Source organism: Marmota monax, unplaced genomic scaffold (assembly GCF_021218885.2).
Source record: "Marmota monax isolate L192 unplaced genomic scaffold, Marmota_monax_Labrador192_F-V1.1 WCK01_AAM20220418_F8-fsc00022, whole genome shotgun sequence".
Taxonomy (NCBI): Eukaryota; Metazoa; Chordata; class Mammalia; order Rodentia; family Sciuridae; genus Marmota; species Marmota monax.
The window spans coordinates 25126395-25146197 of record NW_026695215.1 but is presented as its reverse complement, the minus strand read 5'-3'; the positions used below and the strand labels follow the sequence as shown (position 1 = coordinate 25146197).

The 19803-nt window shown below is 48.4% G+C and overlaps 1 protein-coding gene and 1 pseudogene across 1 annotated transcript in view; both read left to right on the top strand.

Moving 5' to 3' along the window:
• The window catches only part of Glyctk (glycerate kinase), a 264580-nt gene that overhangs the window by 124614 nt on the left and 120163 nt on the right, over positions 1-19803 (top strand). The gene's annotated exons all lie outside the window — the stretch shown is intronic.
• On the top strand, positions 13169-19515 carry LOC124084259 (translationally-controlled tumor protein-like; annotated as a pseudogene).

Here is a 19803-nt window from a genome sequence, read left to right as displayed (position 1 = left end):
TTTGTTTCTGTTTTTGTCAATTATAATTATGAAACACCCCTGGTTCACAAGAGCTTGTAATTTAGAAAATTGAATTTAGAAGAGCTCCTTTGTAAAATAGTTTTCAAATGTCAGTTTTGCTCAACATGAGAGTCATTGGCAGATTTTACTCACTCCTGATCTTTCCAGATTCCACTGTCTTCTGTATCTCAACCCACCAGGGAAGAAGAGCAGGGGACACCCAACCTGACTAAACAGGTCCTATGCCTCCATGCCACCTCAATTAGATTGGAGTCCAGGTCTAACTGGACCTTCCATGCTGTGGCAGAGCTCAATATTGGAGTAGCAAATAATGTTGAGGGAAATCACCACATTGGAGGGTTGAAAGGGAAGCTTCATTTTCAGCCCCCCCATCGCTAGCAGGGAGGTGCCTGTCCTGGTACAAAGCCCACAGACAGGTCCCCTGCAAGAGTCTCTCATCCTGTCATCACTTCCTAGACCTCTGCCCAAGGGCCAAAGCCATTATAAGGTGGAACAGAGAAAGAAGTGGGAAAGACGAGGATCACTCCCTATCCTAAAACTTAGCCCAGCCAAGCCGGCACCTGGAAAGCCCCATGAGTGCTATCAGTCTGCCTAGTATCTGATGATGGTCTAGGTTTGAAATTCTAAGGAGGGCAGCACAGTGCTTGAACCAAGGTTGGGCAGGTCTGGGGATGAGTTCAAGCCCTGCCACCTCCAGGCTTGGTGAGCTAGCAGGAGTGACAACACCTCTCCCAGCCTCTGTGTTCTCAATAACTACAATAATATATCCGCCATGGTGGGGGAGGGAGATCCTGTGAACTATTTTTCATGTCACAGCTTGATGTTGAGTTGTAATTGAATATGAAGGGTATGATTTCATACTTATCTGCTCCAAAGACCTGGCCAACACCTCTCTGTCTCTACTCCTGCTGCTCTCCTCCAGCTCCCTCTGCTCCAGTGATATTGGTCTTCTTGCTATTCCTTGAACAAGAATTGTGTCAGCCATGCTCTGTTTTCATGACTTTGCCCTGCTGTTGGCCCAGTGTCTGCTCAGTTTGACCCATCACATCCAGCAGGACTTTGTTCAAATATCACCTTCTGGGTATAGCCTTTCCTGACCACTGTACTTAAACTGTCAACCCTCCCCTTCCCTTTCTCTGCTTTATTTTCCTCCAGTTCCTTATCATCATCTGACACTGAACTTGTTTGGTTGTTGTCTTCTACCTGTGAATGTCAGCTCCAGGGGACAGATGTGACTGTGTCGCAACACCCAGCACAAGACCCACACAAAGTGAGGGTGAATAAATAAATAAATATTTGCTGAATAAATAGAGAAATAATTACAATATTTCTCATGAATTGTATTGGGGTCTGTGATGGGCAGGACTGGTTCTCAACTGGAGAGAAGGGCAGGGTTTAGGTTTATCAGGTCCTGCTCTCAGGACCATGAGCTTGGGACCATGAGTAGGGCACAGATAGAAAAGGAAGAGCACTTTGTGTGTAGGTTACACACTTCACAGAGGGCTTGTAATATACAGAATAGAAGTGTGAGGAACAGGGGCAAACTGGTGCAGTCTGGAGTTAGGCTGGCTTGTTAGGCCAATATCTCTAATGAACCTAGATGCAAAAATCCTCCTGGTCTGTAGTTTTCTTTCTTTGAGGTGTCTTTGTCTGGTTTCGGAATCAGGGTGATGTTGGCCTCATAGAATGAATAAATAAATAAGCTAAGGACTTGCAGGAAATAAGCAGATGGAGCTTCAAAGCAGTAGTTTGCAGCCCTGGATGCTATTCAGAACCTTTGCAGGGAGAGACAGGACATTGCTATTTTTAAAAACCTTTCCAGGCGAATCCAGTGGACAGCCAAAGCGGAGAACCATGACTCTAGACCAAAATAACCCTCTGGGATAATGTAAATATTTATTTGCACTGTCCAATATGGTTGCCACTGGTCACATGTGATTATACAACACTTGAAATGTGGCTAGTATAGCTAAGGAATTGAATTTTTCATTTTGTTTCATCTTAATTCATTTAAATGTAGGTATGGCTAATGGATACTGTATTGGCTAGTATAGTTCAGAATCTGGTCTGGCTCTGTGGTGTTTGGCAAGTCACTGAGCCTCTTAAATTTCAGTCTTCTGGTGAAGACACAAGGGGCTACAGCAACTTTTTATTCCTGTACCCACTGCCCCGCTGAGGGGAGTTTGGAGACACTAGCTTAACCCCAGGGACCTCGGGCAAGACACAAGGATACCAGCCACAGCTCCTTGTGGCCATCAGGGCTTTGCTGGCTGTCCCCAGAGCATTTGGGGTGGGACGATAAGGCCAAATAAGTTCCTTCCTACATGGAACCTTGAATTGTAATGCAGAGAACAATCCTGAAGCCAGGCTGTGAGCAGTAAACTAACTGACAGCTTCCATTAACTGCAGTTAGTGTACACCAAGTGTGCATGAAGTCTTAATCACAACCCAGGAGCGGTGCAGCATTATGCCCATTTTACAGATGGAGAAACTGAGGCACAGAATTAGTAAGGGAAGAACTAGGATTAGAATCCATCTGTCTGCAAGACTGAACCCATTAATCCTAATGCATCCAGGGAGAAGGACTAAGAAACCGGAAGCCATTCAGGCCCTCAAGACTTGACCCTGCAGCAGAGATGGAGGCCAAGACTGGACCAAAGTAGCTAATCCCACATTAAAAAATCCTTTGTTTTCTGTTGAGAGCCACAGTTTGTCGGAATGACGCCTGGCATTTTGCTAGAGGGAATGGTTGAAAGGTGACCCTGCTCTGGGATTAGGGCACATCCTGCTGGGATTAGGGCGGATCCTGCTGCCCCGGGCACCCCCTACTTTGGAGTTCCGGTTGAGTTCTCGGAGGTTCCGGAGAATTGGCGGGCGGAGCCCGGTGGAGGGAGTGTGTTCCCTGGAAGTGTGTGTAGAGTGCAGTGAGAGTTCGGGAATAAAGAGTTGCTGTTTGAACCTACAAGGCTGTGTGTGGCTCAGTTATTTTGTGCCCAGCCAGACTGCCGCAGTTTTCTCACATTTTATCATGAACAATCAAAAAGTTTAGCATATATTCCACATTTTAGTATTCTCTTTAAATATCAAATTGATGTTTAAATAATGGGCCAGTTAACTCCAAGTTGACCTGATACCTAGAACATTGCCCCAATTTATGCTCTTGTGGTGTCGCATCCTCCTTACCACCATCTATCTGATAAGAAGCAGAGCCATAGAAGAGTCACTCAGCAGGTCACTAAATGGGATGAGTCTGCCGGTCCCAGGCCCACAGCAGGACTAGGTGCAAGGTTTCCTGAGTCCGTAGAGGAGCTGGTTTAAATCCCAATTTCAAGGCCTGAGTCTGATTCTGTGGTGGGGGTGACCAGGAACCTGCATTTGTAAGAAGCCTTCAGCATGATTATGATGTGGTGGGCCCAGTATTTTACTCAGAAAGGACAGCCCTGAGCCAGGCATGGTGACACATGCCTGTAATCCCAGCAGCTCAGGAGGCTGAGGTAGGAGAATTAGGAGTTCAGAGGCAGCCTCAGCAATTTAGTGAAGCTCTGAGCAATTTAGCAAGACCCTTCTCTATATAAAATATAAAATGGGCTGGTGATATGGCTCAGGGGTTAAGCACCCCTGGGTTCAATCCCTATTACCTAAATAAATAAATAGACAACCCCAAGGAGCAAGGGTACTCTCACCAGACACACAGATTAGATGAGTCCCAGCTCTGTCCTTCCCTTGCTCTTAGATCCCATCTCAGGTCTCAGTTTTCTTATCTGTAAAATAAGGATACTAAGCTTCCTACAGTGACCCTGATGAGCTTACAGAGTGTCCTGTGTCAGAAACCAGAGACTTTAAGTCAGGAAGGAATGGGAGTGAGGCGGGTCCTCCCCAACCTACCCTTTACTGGCCCTGAGCAGTAGAGGGCAGTAGAGTGACCCTAGTGGGCAGCTGAGAGGAAGGAGGTTTAGCTTGGTCCTATCTTGATTGCGAGATATGTGGGAGATTTTCTGTCTCCTTGGATGGGTGTACTCAGGGGAAAAGCATATCCCAGCTTCCTTTGTCCACCTCTTCCTCATCACAACACACTGGCCTTCTTACTGTCCCTCTGATAAGCCACACTTAGGCCTTCCTTAGGGCCTTGGTGCCGGCTGTTCCCCCCGTTCTCTTTGCCAGATCTTTGCAATGATCTGGCCAGCTTACCCCTGATCATTGCTTTGCAGGTTTATGGTCTTTCAGGCCACGGCCTGAACACCACCTCCTCAGAGACACCTCCTCTGACCCTACTCCAGTGCATCTACAGGCCTGCATCCATCTCACTGCTTATATGTGTGGGGTTTTCCTCCATTTCTCCCTTTGACTATAAGCTCCCTAAGAGCAAGTACCATACCCTGCTGGTCACCAGTGGGTACTGAGCACATCTCTGGCCTGGCGTGGAAGAAGTCCACTCAGACTTGTCTGAAAAATCAATCCCTGGAATCACTGGGCCTGAGAAGCATACAGAATTCCTTCCCACCATCTCCAATTATACTTGTACTCTGGGTGTGGCTTCCTATGGGGTCCAGAGTAGGCAGTTCAATTCCACAGATGTTTGTGGGATGCAGCCATGTCCCTAGACCTGTCCTGGAATCCATACACTCATAGAGCAGTAGGTGTGTACCAGCCCCTGTGTCTGAGAAAGTCAGTGACTTAGACTTAACTCGGTGTCTGCTCCAGGGAAGGCAGACAGGGAAAGGGCTGCCAAACAGGTTGAGTTCAGTAAGTGTCCTCACAGTGTTCAAGCTCAGCATGGTGGCAAGGAGGACTCTGTTGCCGGGATGGGGGAACCTGAGGAAGACGAGAAGCATCCATGTGTATGCTCAGGAGCACATCTGTCTGCTCAGGAGTATGTACATCGGTGCATACATGTGTCTGTGAGTATGTCTGCACATGCATGTATGTCTGGAGACGTGGCCATGTCTGTGTTTCCGTGGCTGAGCTTCTGTGTTTGTGTATGTGTTTGGTTTTATCTGTGTGTACACCTGCAGCTCTGTGCGTCATGGTTGTGTCTGAGTGCTTGTGTGTATTTGCATGTGTCCATGTGGGTGCATGTGCCTATGTGAGACATTGCATTGGCCCGTGCCTGTGTATCCTCCAGAAACTGGTTTCCTCCAGAATCTGACCTGGAGAAGAATTCAAGGGTCAATTCATTTATTTGGGGGGTTATTTTAGGAAATACCAGGAGGAAGTGGGAAAGTGATATAGGGAAGAGAAAGAAGTAATAACACGTGTGTTACCAAGAAACCACTTGGTAACACATGTATTATTACCACTGTGGGTGATCAGGGGCATTCTACCCGAGGAGTGAAGGAATCAAGTTTATTCACCCATTCTCAGCAGTCATGGTTGGAGCCTGGCATTTCCAGATTGCCCTACACCCCGAACTTAGGGCTCCTGGGGCAAAGAAAGGACTCAGGCACAGGGTATCCAGTAGTGACAGTGGAATTCAGGCTTGTGTAAGCAAAAATAGCAAGTGGAAGGGAACCAGGAAAAGCAGGTACACTGTGCATCCATATATATGTGTACTGGTGTCCTGTCATGCCTGGGGAACAAAAAGACTCCAGTGACTCTGGAGAGTCATAGGAACTCTGTGTAAACTTCTACTAATTCAAGGAAAGGTCAGCCCAACATTGGACAAACTCTGGCCTTGCCCTTTCTTCCTCCCTAACCAGGCTGGCTCAGGATCAGTCAAATTATGTCAGCCCTGAGTTACATTTCACCAAATTGATCTGTACCTGTTTTGGGCAGTGGCATCTCCTGCCCTGGGGCTAGAATGGATGCTAGGAGTCAAAGTCCCTTGAATTCGGGGAGATAAGGAAGGCCCTACTGTGGAGAAGGCGCAAGGCTTAGAATCTGGGCCTACTCTATCTCCACCTTGTGGCCCTCAGGAGCCTGAACAGTAGTCAAGGAGGCCCCCGATGCCATGCAGGGGAGTCTGACCTCTGCCTTATAGGCAGTAGGGGGTGTTGGGAGTTGAGTGTGCCAGTGAAGGGCACAGTCCCCACCCCCATCTAGAGGATGGCTCTCTGAGCAGGGTTTGTGGCCAAGCTGTTGGGGCAAAGGGGGAGGATACTGGCCAGAGCACTCAGAGGTTATTAAGATGTGTAGAACTGAGTAGTTTGTGTAAAACCTCTAAGGTGGCAAGTGACTAGCCTAGGGCTAAGAGCAATGTGCTGGGGTAACACTGGCCAGGGGCTACCCCTCTTTGGGTAGGGTTGGCATCCAGTTACTATTCTCAGCAAGGTTCAGGAACTATGGAACTGGGCTGAGGACAGGGGACTAAGGGGAGAGAAGGGGAACTTCCAGATCTCATTGTCAGGGTCTAATGGCCACCAAGTAAACAGGAGTGGAGGAAGCTATGGAGAAAGTATGAGAATAAATTGGGCATAAGGAGCAGACAAGGCAATGTTACAGGGCTGGGGTAATACAAGAGGAGTCCAAGTGCCTCAGGGAGGTATCCTGAAGTCCAGCAGTGGGGAGGGGAGAGGTGGGTGCGAGGCTTGGGCCAGGGAGTGAGGAGTGGTAAAAGAAGAGGGCAAGCCACAGGGAGATTGTGACAGCACATAAATGTAGAAAGGGCAGTGCCAGGCCACAGAGAACCAGAATTCCCAAATGGATAATTGGGAGTGGCATCAAGTACTGAAGTCACTGTGAGGTCTTAATGGATGGTAGGGGTATTCCTGAATCCTGCTGGAGAAGGCAAGGAGAGAGATGGAATTGGGGGAAGCCAGGAACATGAGGATGTCTAGAGGAACTAACAAGGAAAGAATGGAGTGCCCTTTGGGGCAAGGGGGTAGATGGAACCAACAGAGAAGGTGACAGGCCATGGGTGTCTGTCTGTAGGGGAGAGGCTGAGCCCACAGGCTTGGAGTTATGCCATGCTGGGCTCCAGTCCCATGTGTAATGTCAACCTGCCCCTGTGGGCAAGGGTTTAAGCTCCTAAGCCTCATATAAGATAGAGAACCTAACAGAAGCCAGGCATATTAGTTCCTACAGCTACTATAATAAAGACTACAAATTATATGGCTTAAAACAATATAAATTCATTCTCTCACAGTTTTGGAGGCTAGAAGTCAAAGAGCAAGGTGTCAGCAGGGCTGTTCTCAAATGACCCTGTGTTGTCCCTTCCTGCTTCGAGTAGCTCTAGGAGCTCTGGAGCTTGCGGTGGTATCACTCCAACCTCGTAAACAAGAAGAGCAAGTTGGGTATGGTGGTGCACGCCTGTAATCCCAGTGGCTCTGGAGGCTGAGGCAGGAGGATTATGAACTCAAAGCCAGCCTCAGCAAAAGCGAAGTGCTAAGCAACTCAGTGAAATTCTGTCTCTAAATAAAATATAAAATAGGACTGGGATGTGGCTCAGTGGTCGAGTGCCCCTGAGTTCAATCCCTAATACCAAAACCAAAACAAACAAAAACCAACAACAAAAATACGAGCAGATGAGGGAGCTCAGGCTGACCAAATTTCCACGTATGTGCCTACATATTTACACGTACACACATATGAGTGCCCAGGCAGATACACGTGCATGGGAAGCAAAGAACCACTCATGAAGTTACACCCAAGAGGGCCGGGGCAGGTGACTCAGGGACCTCAGCCTGCAGCCTCTTGCCTGGCACAACCAGGCTCAGAATATAATGTCAGCTTCCTGGGCAGAAGGGCCAGCAAAATCAAAGCTTTGCTCATTGGAAAATTCCTTGGGAATCTTAAGCAAGGCCAACACTGACATCATGTGCAAATTCAAAGACAGCACTCCACACCCAAGGCTATTCAACTCCACATCTTTGGCACGATGGGGGAAGACTGTGGAGTGTAGCCAACACAGCCACTTGGGGGCCAGGGATCAGACACAGAATCATATAGTTCCTTGGACCCTAGTCATGATTATGGGCAGCCATTCCCACAGACAGAGAAACATGTCATAGAATCTCTCACTTCCATCTCAGTAACTCTTATACATCTGGCAATCAGAAAGACCTCCTTCTCAGCTTCCCTCTGGGGTCACCCCCAGGCCAGGCCAGGCTAGCAAAGGGAGGGTTGGAGAGGACAGGCCTGGCCCCAGTTCCTCCCCTGTTCAGAACTTTCTGGTTTTTGCCATAGGATACCCTGTGAGCTCCTCAGTGTCACTGTGGGAAGCTGGGTGAAATGAGTTTATCAGTACTGCCATGACCTCTGAGCATGCATTAGGAACATGAAGTGCTCTGAGATAGAACGCAGGTCAATACTGATAAGGTTCATGGAGTGGTGACACAGCCCACAGGGCCAATCCCCACTACTCCAAGCTAGACATCTTGCTCCCTCCCCATATGTTCCTAGGCCACAGGACCTGGTGTGAGACCAGGAAGCCCATAATTGCTTCCTTCTGTGTGATGGCCCCAATGTTCAGGCCAGGTTGAACTGAGAGGACTGAGCTTCAGCCCTGCTGAACCCCTCTGAGCTTCTCCAGACTCCACCCATCTAATAGAACCTCAGTAACTCCCCGACTGAGGTGCCAAGCCCTGCATTCGGATGGTGCTGTCAACACCATGGCACAGCCCTGGGCTCCTGGAGTTGACAGAGATTAAGAGAGATAACAGGATTCAGGTATGCAGAAAGAGATTGGGAGCAAGCTAGGGAGAAGGAGGGGGCAACTTGGAAGAAGTTTCCAAGAAGAGCCTCTTGGAAGAGCAGAGGGACAAGAATGGGGGACAGGGGATGGGAAGGGAAAGATCGCCCACCAAGATGTGGGGTGCAAACATTATAGGCAGAAGGGACAGCAATAGCAAAGCCTGAAGTAGGGTTTTGCTGGGTGAATTTAATGGAAAGAAAAATGGATTTTGGAGCTGTCAATGAGGTATGTGGGCCTTGCAGACTCCTGTGAGGACTTGGCTTCTAGAAAGGAGCCACAGGAGTTCTTTGAGCAAAGGAGGAACTCCATGCAGTTTGAGGTCTTAGAAAGATCACTGTGGCTACTCTGAGATAAGATTAATGGTTTCTCAAGTGTGCTCTGGACAGCAGCATCTGAGAAGTTGTTCAAACATAGGTCCTCAGTTGCCTGCTGATTCAGAAATCGTGGCAGGGGGTGGGTAGCACACAGAGATTGTATCGTAAAGAACCCTCCAGGGAGGGCAAGGGTGGCTCAAACAGTTTGGCTCAAGTTCATCTATTTCTTAGTTTTTTTTTTTTTTTTTCCTTTTGTGGTATTGGGGATGGAAGCCAAGGTCTCTGAATGTTAGGCAAGTGCTCTGCCACTGAGTTACATCACTAGCCCTCAAATGCTTCTGGAAAACTCTGAACCTACCAGAGGCTCTGAGGAGAACAGGTCATACGGTCAACTGTGTGTGGAAACAAGGCACACTTGGTTAGCTCGCCAACCCACAACTCTGAATGCTTCTGGCACACACACAGCCTGTTAAAGGCTCCTGCCAAAATCCACAAAAATGAAACCACTTAACCTATGTTCAGTCCAGGTAAATTATATAATACACTTTCTTAACTTTTTTTTTTATCACAGAACACCCTAGAACACTGTATAAACATCTGGCCACATTGAAAAATGCCGATTCAGTGTTGGTTTATTGGTTTATTTTCTCAGGCTCCCATGCTGCATCTAGAATGACCACTCAACAACTGCCCTTTGAAAAATGCACAAATCTCTCCATGATGACCCTAATCAGACCTGGGTGATTTACAAACCAATTGACCTTTCCCCAAGATTTGGGAGGGTCTTGGCTACAGTTCCTCATGCATTGACTCCCTGGGCTGCCCTGGGAGCCTGGAGGCTTGGGAGAATCCAAGAACAAGAAGGAGAAGATGAAAGGCCACCAACTCGGCCTTTCCAAAACAATGACCATCTGTGGTGCTCAGATTGCCCTCTTGGCCTGAGCTCATGGCCAAGTCACAAGGCATCTTCTCAGAAGATTTTTTTGGCCAAGAACCATCCTCTGGGCCTAAATGATGTGTTATTTATAGAAGGATTCTGTGGATCCCAGGTCATCAGTTCAGGCCAGCCCCCTGCCTTCAAGTTGAGCAGCCACTCTTCTGGCCCTTGCAGACAGCCAAGCATCAGACCTGCCTCAGGGCCCTTTGGGGCCTTAAGGATGGCCTGGCTTTCCTTTGCTCTCAAGGAAACCTCACCAGGGCCCATTCATTAACAAGAGGTTTCTAACCAAGAGGTTCGAGTAGAGACTGAGGTGCAAAATAGTCCAAGAAATGCCAGAGTCTCCATGGGCACTAGAGACCCCTGAAAAACCAGGTCCATGTTCCCATTGGAAGATAGAGAAACTAAGGCCCAGAAAGGAGAAGGAGTTGTTATGGTCACATAGCTTGACTGTAATGTCACTTTGGTCAATCTAGAAGTTTTCAGGGGTGTACAGGGACGTCAAGACAGCACTGAGTGGGATGACCACAGAGGAGGCAAACAGAGAAAGGGACAGTCATTGAGAAAGACTCAGAGGGGTGTTGGGTTCTGAGATAAAGATTTGCTACCTGCTCTGTAGTCTATCCCACAACCTCTACCCCTGACTTCAACATGAGTACAGGTAGGGCTAGGGCATGGTGCCACATCCTAGGGTGCTAGGCAACCCTTGACAAGTGACATAGTAGGACTGAGGGGTAAACAGTACAATCCTGTGACCATGCATGTCTCACTCACGTGTGTGTGATACCATATATGATATCCCAATCATGGCACACTGTGACTGTCCTTGTGTGATGGTATCACAGCCCTGGGGGCACACTGTGGCTATACTTGTGTGTCACCTGTAGCAATGCGGCTTTGCAGCTACCTGTGTCTGTTGGTATCTGTGTTGCTGTCCTTATGACCAGAGAGTTGGGCATGTAGTTGTGTGTGAGGTGATGTTTGTGACTCTGCACCCCTGTGGCTCTGGGACTATGTATGTATTTGAAAGGGACCAAAACAGCTCTTGGTATTTTTGTGTACCTACAAATCTGACAAGTAAGCTGCAGTGCAGAAACTTAGTCCTGAGAACTTTCAGATGCAAATTGTCACTTAAGTCTTCTTAAGATGCGGGCAAGCTATAGAAAAGTGATCCCTTCTACCACGTAACTATGGGCATCTTCTGATGTGCTGGCCAAAAGAAGGTGCAAGAGAAGGACTCAGAGGGGTGTTGGGTTCCGAGATAAAGATTTGCTATCTGCTCTGTAGTCTATCCCACAACCTCTACCCCAGCTCAGCTCCAAGGGGTTTCAGTTGACTCCTGGCCACTACACACAGTATCCTGACCAGGTTTGGGATAAGAAATGGACTGTCCCAGGGCAAGTGCAGAGAGAGATGTTGAGGATGATGGTGGGGATACCTTGGAGGGCCCAAGTCAGCTTATATGTATGTGTATGGGTGGTGATGTGGTGGCAGGGTGGCAGGACCTGGCCACTCACACATCTTTCCCAGGGCAGACTCCCAAAGGTGCCCAAGCAATGGTGTGCCCAGTAAACAACCTTGCTCAGGTTCCCCTCTCCAGGCCCCTTGGTGAACTGTCATCAGCTTCTGGCTTTCCACACTTGCATCTGTGCTGACACAACCTACCCACAAACTGTCCCATCTCTGGGGCCCAAGGACTCATCCATAGACACTCATTCACACACAGTCCACCACTAATCCTCATTTATCCTCCCACTCCACTCATTCATGCATTCACTCATTCAGTCAACAAATACCCATTGAGCCCCTGTAATGGGCCAGCAATCTGTTGACCTCCTCCAGTTTTCCCAAGTCAGAGCAAAGAAGGCACAGTCCCAAGAGACCCTTAGCGCAGGCAGCTCAGCAAAGAGGAACCTGGGGCTGGTGGGCTGGTGGCCGTTAGCTGAGGGGAAGCAAAAAGCTGGTGTCATAACCAGGCCAGTGCATTAAGCCAGACGGGTTCTGGAAATTGGGTAAACATGTGGCTTCGCCACCCTCCCATGTATTCCAGGCTGGGTCTGGCACAGTCACCCTGTCTGGGGCCCAGGGTCTGCTTCATCTGGAGTTGAGTCCCAAGGCTTTAAAGCTATCCTCTCATTCCAAATCCCATACAACAAAGTTCATCTCCCAGTTGGCTCTCAGGTTTGCCTAGGTTGGGCCCAAATTGCCTTTTTATGAAAGGCACCTCATGTCCCCTTCCCACCATCCATCTATACCAGACTTCATGACTTCCAAGGGCAAGGGGGGCTATGGTCTTCCAGCTCCTCCTCACTCCGCCTCACAAGTGTCCCCCAGAGGATCTATGGGTCCCAGGGAAACTGCTGCCCTCACCTATATGGGCCCTGCAGACCTCTTCACTGCTGATCCTGGCTGCATCTTAGTCCCAAAGGCTTACTTGCTAGGATGCAAGGTGGGAGTGGGCTGAGCAGGCTTCCCCTACCAGGTGGCCATCACTCCTCTGCTGATTTTGCTCATAACTCCAAAGCCTATATCAGGACCACAATAATTCTAGAGCTGGTGAATGTCAGCAGGTCACAATTTGGTTAGTCTTATGCAAGAATCTGTTAACTCAGTACCTATGGAGGCCGATAATGCCTGTAGTCTTACCGCTCCCAGAAGAGTCTGAGGTTTTGTTTATTTTTTTTTTAATTATTTTTTTAGTTGTTGATGGACACAATATCTTTATTTTATTTATTTTTATGTGGTGCTTCACATGTGCTTAGGCAAGCTCTCTACCGCTGAGCTACAACCCAGCCCGAGTCTGAGGGTTTAATTAAACCCAAAGGGAACTTCTGTAAAGAGAGCCACCAGTGGCCCCTTGGATACCTTGCAAGGGTCTTGACAAGGAGGTAAGTGAGAAGGTAAGGACACATTGAGGTGTGGCCACAGGAAGGCAAGCCTGGCTTGAATCCCAATCCCAGCTCTCAAACTCTGGAAAAGTCACTTGTTCCAAGGCTCAGTTCCCTCGTCTAGCCAGCAGATAACACTGCCTGCATGCTATTTCCAGGTGCTGGTGGCTCCAGAGAGGCTGAATCTCACTGAGGCAGCACTCTGAGGATGGGACTACAGGGAGCCAGTTCATAGGGTGTTTGTGTGAAACACACACGGTGTCTGGATCTACCGTGCCTATGACAGAGACAACATTCAGTAAGACAAAGGCTCTTACCCTTTCTGTTAGCACCAAGAAGGATGTCGCAGTGGCTGCTGGAACTCGGAATGGAGGTAAGGAAGAAAGGACCAGGTCTTCCTCCCTGCCTTTGGAGACAAGTTCTAGAGTACAGGAGAGAAAATCTTTCTCTTACCAGGGGCTCCCAAGGAGAAATAAGAGGAGGGCAGAGAGGTGGCCTCTGCTAGGCTGTAGGCCCTGGTGCTGTTCAGGCTCGGAGCCACTGACCAGGCATAGGGGATAGAGGGTGGGCAGCATCCCCAAGCATGTGGGAGTCCTTCCCAAGGTTGCGGCTGGCTGCCCAGGCACTCCTAGAAGTCTCCTCAGAGTCAGGCTGGCTGGTAGCAGAACCAAAGCCCTGGCCAGCCTCCTTAGCTAAGCACTCCCATCTGCCTGGACCTGTCACCTAGACTAGAGAAATCTCCACAGAGACCTAAGAACTCAAAGCAGCCTCAGCATCATTATTCCTCACTTCCTCCACTTCCCAGGGTGGAGGACCAAGCCAGAAGGCAGAGTTCAGCAGGTCATCCTTGCTGGCTATGTGACTTTGGGCAAGTTACTTAACCATTCTGAGCTTCTGTCCCATTCTGGACTTATCACTGCACTGGCTTGTATAGTTGCTTCAAAGGAGACTTGAGTTGTACACAAGCACAGCCCCAGGCCAGACACTCATAAAGAGCTGCTGCTGCTGCTGCTGCTGCTGCTGCTGTACCTGTTAAAGCACTGTTGTCCACCTTGGCCTTCATATTGGCCCTAGTCACTCAGCACCATTTCTCTGAATTGCTCACTCACTCCTTCCTCCCCTGCTCACCTTCCAGCTCCCCATAATATGAGCCAAAGGAGCAGGTTTTTAAATGTCTACAGGGCCAGAGTGGAATGAAAGCCCCTGTACTGGGTGATAATCACATTGATGGTGGAATGTGTTGGGACTCTGACCACCCACCTGCTCTGCTATACAGCCCTCCTTCTCCCCTGGCTCTCTTGGCTCTGGCCTCCTTGGCCTCCTCCATATAAGTCTCCTTCCCTAGCCTTCATTGGGCCCTCTTGGCCAGGCTGCTCTGTCCTAGGTGTCATCTCCTTGACATCAGGTCCGAGCTCCAGCATGGGGGCTCCTCTCTCCATTCTCTATACAAGTGCCCTCACCCATACCATCCCCAGACTTTAGTGACTTCTTTCCTGACATCTCCCCAGCAAGGAGGGAGGGTGTGGGAGGAAGGCTCCCTTACACTGTGCATTTAGCATCTGGCCAGAAGAAGGGGCTCAGCCTGCTCCTGTCACCTGCCTCTACTCCATCACCTCAAGGGGCCCTGCTCTGGCCTGATCCACATGTAGGGCTGAAGGAATGAGACGAGGAAGTGGGGACCCCACCTCTGAGCCAGTCCTTTCCAGAGAGCCCCTCTAAACTGTTGTAATCAACACTGGGTGTAGTGGCACACATGCCTATAATCCCAGAGGAATCCTCCTCAGGAGGCTGAGGCAGGAGGGTCACAAGTTCAAAGCCAGTCTCAGCAACTTAGCAAGGCCATAAGCAACTTAGCAAGACCCTGTCTCAAAAAATAAAATGGGCTGGGGATGTGGCTCAATGATTAAGTGCCCCTAGTGCCCCTGGCATCCCTGGGTTCAATCCTCAGTAATGTCCCCCTCCAAAAAAGAAAGAAAACCCAAACTATTCTAATCAGGGCTGGGGAGATAGCCCAGAGGTAGAACACTTGCTTAGCATGTCCAAAGCCCTGAATTCAATCTCCAGTATTAAAATTAAAAAAATATCTACTCCAAGTGTTGTGGTACATACCTAGAATTCCAATAAATTGGGAGGGTAGCAAGTTCAAGGGCAACCTAAGCAATTTAGTGAGGCCCTAAGCAACTTAGCCAGACCCTATTTCAAAATAAAAAGAGCTAGGGATGTGAAGCTCAGTGGTAAAGTATCCCTGAGTTTAATCCCCAGTACCAAAAAAATAAATAAAATAAAACTACACTAATCTTTCCCCTAGCTCCCTAACCTAAGCACTCCTCCATTATAAACCCAGAGGTTGTGTGACTAGAAAGCAGGACACCTGGGTCCCACCACAGCCCAAACATCTTACTGTGTGAGCTTGAGTGAGCCCTCTCCCCTGGCAGGGACTTGGTCTTTTAGCTCTAAAGGGCTTAGGACTGTGGACACATGCCCAGTATATAAGGCCAGGCAGGTATTGTTGCTTGGACACCACATGTCCTCAGGGTCCCTCAGATCCCCTGAAGGAAGGACTGGTAAAAAAAAAAAAAAAAAAAAAAAAAACTGGAGAAAAATGTCCTGCCTGGGCCAGATGAGAAATCTCCTGATTGTTAACTGTGAATAACTAATTCACATGCTCCCACCCTTGGCCCTACTCCAGTGCTGCTGTCATCTCCCTTCAGTCATGATTGCCTACTAAGACCTCATCAGTCACAATGTTCTCTGACATTTACCAGATTGGGAATCACAGACAGGCTATGCTTGGATGTGGAGGGGAAGGAGGTCAGTAAGACTGAGGATAACACTGATAACTCGCTCATTGGTGGCAATGCCTCTATGAAAGGCCCCCAGGGTGAAGGTATGAAAGCTCAGTGATCACTGAGATTGATGCTGTCATGAACCATTACCTGCAGGAAAGCACCGTCACAAAAGAAGCTACAAAAAGGACATCTGGGCTGAGAGTATAGCTCAGAGCTAGAGTACATACTTAGCATAAAAAAGGACATTGAAGATACATAATAGATTCACAGATTGCATGAAGTTGCTGAGCACAGTAGTGCATGCCTGTAATCCTAGGGAATTAGGAGGCTGAGACACGAGGAGTGCATATTCAAGGCCAGCCTTGACGACTTATTAAGACCCTGTTCCAAAATAAAAATGTAACAAGAGCTGGGGATGTAGCTCTGTGGTTGAGTGGTTGAGCACCCCTAGGTTCAATCCCCAGTATCATACACATGTATATACACAAAGATCATATAAAATCAATAAAAGGCAACATTGAAAGGCAAACCAGAAAGAGTAAAACTGTTCAGGATAGGTACTGTAGAACAAACCAAACATATCCTTGCTAATTTCAAAAATTACTAGTTCTTTACTGGTGAAAACAAGAATCTAGATGACATGGTTGCTCTGGTGGATTGCCATGAGGATGGTGTGACCCTCCATATATGATTTTTCTTTCAGGATGATTTAAAAATGGGAAAATGTTCAAAAAGTTGGAAATTTCTTTGATCTGTCACCTGTCATTATTACTGTTATCTACATAACATCAGGACAAATGAGATGGATGCTCTTTATTTATTTTAACCATGATTTCTTAGGAGTGGAGCATTATTTTTTAAGAAAAAAGTAATTGGGCCAGACACAGTGGAGTACAACTATAATCCCAGAAACTCTGAGGCTGAGGCAGGAGGATTACAAGTTCAAGGTCAGCCTGGGCAACCTAGGAAGATCTGTCTCAAAATAAAAATAAAAAGAGGTTGGGGAACCAGCTCAATAGTAGAGCACCCCTAGGTTGGATCTCCAGTACCATGAAAAAGGAAAAAAAAGAAGAAGAAGAAAACTGGTTGGTGGTATAGCTCAGTGGTACATTCCTTGCTTAACATGAGGGAGGCCATGGGTTTGATTCCTTAGCACCACAAAAAATAAATAAGTAAAAAAAAAAAGAAAAAGAAGGGAAGAAAATACCATGTAGGCACTTAAACCAAAACAAAATAAAAATAAAAAATAAAACAAACAAGAACAATTTGAGTGAGCCAAATAGAACACATCTGGGCCACAGTTTTTGGGTGCTGGGCTAGAGGTCTAGGTTCAGGAGTCCTCTAGGGCTCTCTGGACATTTCCTGCTCTCTAGGCTGGGGTAATATTCTCTATGAACTTCACTCCAGACCTGCCTCCCCTTTAAACAGCTGCCCACCCTTGCCCCATAGCTGGCTTCACAAATGGAGGCCCAGGCCTGGGCTGCCCCTTCCAGGATGTCACAAAGCCTGAGGGGGTTCTAAAGTCAGGATCACGCCAAGGCATGTTCTGGGGGCCTCAGAACCTTCTGTCCTGGCTTTTCCCAAAATTCTGTCTCACATGATGGCTCCTGGGTCCTGTTACTAGAAACCCTAGAGCTCATATCTCCAATCCTTCTGGGCAGAGCTGAGCCGTTTCTGAAACCTCTGGTCACTCTGCGAGGCTACCTCTATACAAAAAAGGCACCAACTTCCCAAACAGCACTACATCAGCAGCACAGGCTAGAGGGGCTTTGTTTAATTGGGGGTGGGGGGCAGGATTAGTAGAGGGGAAGGGTATGCTGGGGATTGAACCCAGGGCCTCACACATGCTAGTTAAGAGCTATACTTTCAATCCCTGTTGGAGGTTTTGTCTGTCTTCAAAGTTGCCCCATTTTCACAGGGTCTCCTTGAGGAGAAGGCTGGGAGAATTTCTTGCCTGGCTGCCAGATGTGGAAACCAAGGCCCAGTCAAAAACAACAAGCTCCAGGATGAGCTATTTGATCCTCTCACAGGGGTGCTGCTAAAAATAACTCCTGGGACCCAGAATAGGAAGGGAGAATTCTGGGGCAAGCATTGACATTTTCCTTCTTCCTTGACCGCTGGGTGGGTGTTATGTGCAGCAGCCCTTGACAGTGTGACGCAGACTGGGTGAGAGGGAGGAAAGGCATCAGTGTCAGGCCTAGAATGAGGGCTGACCTTGCCTGAAATTTAGTGGTTTGGCTCTCTCTGCCCAGGGCCAAGGCAGGAGATAAGATAAGTTTGTAAAGCACATGGAAGAAGGAGGAAGGGAAAAGGAAGATGGGCGGGGGGTAAGGACCAGAAAAAGGAGAGGGGAAGATGAAGGAAGGAGGCAGAGGGAAAGAAGCTGTCCAGGAAAGGGATTGCAACTGGCTCAGCATGGGCCAGACGCATCTCAAAGACAAGAGAGGCAATTCCCACTTCTGATACAAAACCTGAGGCTTGTTCAAGAACTCAGAGTCAGAATGTGGCAGATCTAGGATTAGAATGCATTAGCATCTCGACCTTCAAGGTCTCAAACCTTGACTGAGTAAGGCAGAACATCCCAACATGTGGCTCCAAGACACTCTAACCCCACAGAATCAAAGGAAAATGGCCCAGGAACCTGCATTTTGTGCAATACTCTGGTGGTGGTTCTTCGGGTCCTGACACTGCGAAGTTCTGTGGCTCGTGTAGGGCCTCTCTGGTTTAACCTCCTATCCCATTTTCTGGTTTAACCCTTGTAACAACTATCAGGCTGACTCACATCCCCTATTCCCATAGGCCTGGGCTTTTCCTACTCCAGGCTTCACCCAGCAGTCTCTCAGTGCTCTCTGGATCCACCCTTCCAGCCAGCACCTACTTCTCTTCTGGACGACTTCCTGGTAGCTGGGATCCCCCTCCTTCTTGTTGAAGTAATAGCCTCCTCCATCTGGAATTGTTTACAACATTCTATTTCACTTTTCTTATGAGTCTGCCTGTTTCCCACCCTTTCTATTAAACAGGAAACTCCCAAAGGGCTGGAGTCTGTTGGTTTAAACAATAAGGCTGTGCAATCTATGACTTCACCTAGCCCTCCTGCCAACCACAAGTGGCAGGGCTGGGAGAGCGTTACAAATGAGGAAACCTAGCCTGAGTGAAGCTGTGTGGCCTGCCCATGGCCACAATCATGTAAGATTCAGAGCTGATTTTGGAAACCATGTGTTGCTTCAATGTTCAGTTCTTTCAGCTTCTGCTTTGCCACTGATCACCCAAACAGCCCTGAGAGGCAACCAGAACAGGAGATCCGTTGCCCAGATAAGGAAAATGAGGCTCAGAGAAGAGTAAAGAACCCAACACTAGCTGCCCTGTGTTTGAGTCCAAGGGTTGATCTTTCTCTCTGGTTGATGGGTACTGCCTGGGACTCCCTTAGCAGAATGGAGCCGAGCAGGGTCTTGGACTCCCTGATCAGAGCCCTCATTATGGATTGGTCCCAGTGCCACTCTGGTGCTCCTCTGCAGACGGAAACTCATCTTGCCAGCCTTGTGGCTGGCTGGGGCTTAGAGGGAGGGAATTGGGAAGTACCTGGACACACCTTGATCGTCATCACTCTGAACTTTGTCCTTGTTATTAATGCTTAGTTGGGGAAGGTGCAACCTGAATGGTCCTTTCCCCAAGTGGAGGAGGACAGCTCTGAGCTTGGCACAGGCCCAGCCTAGCCCAAGCTGGGAAGGGTGTGAAGCAATAAGGTTAAGCTGGGTTCCTGAGAGGTGTGGTCTTGGGAAGCCTCCTTTTGAGGTGTGGCCCAGCTCTGAACTCTGGGATGGAATCCTAAACCATCCAGCTGGTGCCCAGAATGGCCAGCAAGGACTTTGGACAACAATCAATGGAAAATAAAAATAATAACAAATATGTGTTAACCCCTAACTGCATGTCATACCCTGTGCAGCTCTCTCCATCACCTGGGTGCTCCAGACTATGAAGTGAGGGTTGAATCCAGCCATGTTTCTCTGTAACCTACTCGGCATCCTCTCATCATCTTTGAACAGAAAGTGCCATTCTGCTTCTGCTTCTTACTCTTCAATTTGCTGCAGCCCCTTGAACCCCCACCAAGACCACTCCGATCCTTGGACGATTCAGAAGCACTTCCTCTGGGAAGTCCTCTCTTGCTGTCACTAAAGCAAGTCCCCAGCGGTGCGGGTTCAGCTTAAGATCCAGTCTCAGTCATGAG